The 3,155-nt window shown below is 45.6% G+C and overlaps 1 pseudogene; it reads right to left on the bottom strand.

Moving 5' to 3' along the window:
* Positions 1 to 318: 318 nt before the first annotated feature.
* Positions 319 to 2,870, bottom strand: LOC144252954 (mediator of RNA polymerase II transcription subunit 13-like pseudogene; annotated as a pseudogene).
* Between the last annotated feature and the right edge of the window lie 285 nt (positions 2,871 to 3,155).

Genomic DNA, 3,155 nt, shown 5'->3' with positions numbered 1-3,155 from the left:
ATGACCTGAATGGACAATTAGCAGAAAAATGTTTGCATGAAATTATTTGTAGTTTTTCATACAATATTAATCATGTAAATATTTTTTTTGTTATACTATTACCTTGGACTCAAAGAATTATATGTAAAATTACATCTTAGCTCCAACTTAATAGGCATAGTCAATTTTAATCAAATTAGGTAATCTAATATTAAAACTATATACCATGCTCTTCCTGACCATTTTGCACCTCTGATTCATGTGGTGATAACTTTTAATACTTGTGTCATCTATCATCAGGAGTGAAATATTCTCATATAATTCCTGGTAGGGAGAAGTTCATCTGACTGTGCTACAGAGATGTGGTGATGAAGTGAAGCCTTTGGGAAGAGAGGGCACTGTTCCAACTATAGGCATTTTTGATGAGCGCAGTGCAGGTGATACAGCCCCAAGTTCGTCATCATCGGAATTGTCAAAGATGTTGTCTAAGTCATGCAGGGAAGGTGCCAAATCTGTCACCTGCATAAGTCTATTGGAGCCAGCTGCATTTTCCTGCTGGACATCTGTTTTAGTAGCAGAACTGAAAATAGACATGTTATTTTTCCCATCAGGCACTGGTGTGGAATGACCTGGTGTAGTGACATCCTTTGAACCAAATCCATCCTCTGACTTTTTTTTCAGGGAATCCTCATCTGTCCCTTGTTTGTATTTCTTATTTGCTGTGAAGATGTATTTTATGTTGCCATCTTAAAAGGTACATGGGTCACTGACTTCTTCGAAACTGTCTCCAAGTTGCTGTGACAGAGGCAACGGGTCAAGGAAGTGGAGTGACTGCATCTGGGTCTGCTTGTCTTGCCAGATTTTAAACCATTTGTTAGGTTGTACAAAGAGTCTTTGCAATGCAGTGCTCTCTGAGTTCACCTCCATTTTTGAATCACATCTCTCACCCTGGAGCTCTGGAGGCCTAAACAATGCATCAGCGCTGGCTGGGAGATGAAAACTATGCCACAATTTATCTGATGACTCTGGGTTTGAGGGATTAATCCCACAATATAAGGCTATCTTTCTGATCTCTGCCATTAGAGACAGTCTTTGGCCTATGAGGACAGTTCTGTCATCTAAAGTAGATAATTGCTGAAGTTCTAGCCCATTTCCACAGAGGGCTGGATTCACAGGGACAGAAGGTGGGTCCAAACTTTCTCTTTCCTGACCTCATGGCTGAGCGCTGAATGTTGGTGGCAGAGGGGAAAAAGGGGAATGAGGTGAAGCCATAGAATTCAGATTCATTTGCTTGCTTGTATTTCTGGAAGGCACGAACATTTGCTTATCATACTTTGAACTGCTAGATACCTCTAAGGAGGAGTCCATCCATGCCAACCCTATCTTTTGTCCTGGTGTATCCTGTTTCATGCGTAACTCTTCAGCCACAGAGGGTCTATGATGAAATGGTATCAAGGATCTCTTTTGGAACTTATCTCCTTTTTCTTGTCTTTATGTTATTTTGTGCTTAGAAGAAGCAGGAGGTAGTAAAGATGAAGATGATGATGGTCTTGCACTGAACCCTGGTTGAGAAATTGTGGGAGGTCAACTGGGTCTTACTGCACACTGTTTTAAAAGTTTATGCCTGGAACAAGAATAGCTGACTCTTTGGGTTGAATCCACAAAACCCCAGGTAGCAGGATTGTTAGCAGGCTCTTCTTCAAGATCTGGAGTTGACATTTGGCTCCTCTTGGACTGGGTTCTGTTGAAGATGCATTCCTTCCAGATTCGATGAACCATATGATTGTGGAGTTTTGAAGGAATCTTCCCCGATCTCTTTGACTGTGCATAGTTACCATCCCCTGGTCTTGGGAACCCAGATGACTGGTAGCAGTCTGCATATCTCCACTCCTGTGATATCCTGCTCTGGAGAGGTGGGAAGGGTCAGAGGCATCCCCCAGTTACTTGGGTCCTTCACTCTATCAAGTCCCGGCTTCCCAACTGTAATATGGCCTCCAGCAGTGGCAAAACTCTGAGGTACTGGGATGTCATTCTGAGAGGTCAATACAAAAGCTGAAGGGTAGACCATCTGAACACCACCAACAATTACTTCGATTGCCACAGGGAAATCATCATCATACCCCAACTCTTCTTCCTCTTTCAACTCCTCTTTCTTTTTTAGCACCATCGGGTAGAAATATTGCCATTTCTCAATCCACTTGCACGTGGCTGGGTCTGACATTTTATATGCTTGGCCTGTTAGCATGCCATTTAAGCCATGTGGACTCACCAGTACTTGAAATGGTGCAGGTGGAGACTGAGCCATGTGTATATGTTCCTCACTGATCAAATAAATTTGCTGATGTTGGGCAATCTCCACACTTGTGCATACATTTCTTTCTCCGTGAAGAAAAAATGTAAACACACAACAAATGTTCACTTTGTTGACTGGCTTTTCGTCCTTCTCATAGGGTTGAACAAACCACTTCCCAATCCTAACGAAATTCTTATCCATTAGGCACCTTTCTAAGAAATTGTAGATCGCTTTGAAGAGCAGCGTCCTACATTCATAGGAAAGGCCATTTCCCAGAGTCCTTCTTCCACAAACTGCAGTTCATGTTGTATTACACCCACAAGGTTGGGTTCATCCCCACCAGAATATCCATGATTCTTTGCAATCTGGTTTGACATCATGACGCTATACACACTACAGGTATGGCAGGCAGTGGATGAAATGTTACCAAGATTGGATCATCTTGGGCTGGGGCTGGAATTATGTGTCCACAGGCCCCATGCCCTCCAAAATTGTGCCTAGGCCATTTAATTCCTGTGAGTTCAGCCAGCAAGAAGAGGTTGGAGTGACAATCCTCCAAGCTCGCCCCGTTGGCCACCCAGTTCGCTGCCTCACTCATGATCCTCTGAGAGCCCGACTGCCAGAACTGGGCATGTTGGGTTCTGGCGACCGAGGCGAGGCCGTGCCAGGCGGTGGTGCCTAGTGGAGGAGCGCCTGAGTCAGGGACAACGCAGCCTCCGGGGAAGGATGGGAGGGCCGGCGGGAGGCCGGGAAGCGCCACAGTGGCGCTGTGCCAGGGCCCCCAGGCTGGGTGGTGGGGGAGGGCCGTCGGTCCTCGGAGGCCATGGGGCTCCTTCCTGATCGGGTGGTGGCTCAGGCGGCTGCGGGGAGCACTGTCCTCGTG

This window comes from Urocitellus parryii, unplaced genomic scaffold (assembly GCF_045843805.1).
Source record: "Urocitellus parryii isolate mUroPar1 unplaced genomic scaffold, mUroPar1.hap1 Scaffold_71, whole genome shotgun sequence".
Lineage (NCBI taxonomy): Eukaryota > Metazoa > Chordata > Mammalia > Rodentia > Sciuridae > Urocitellus > Urocitellus parryii.
This window is presented reverse-complemented; position numbering and strand designations above follow the sequence as displayed.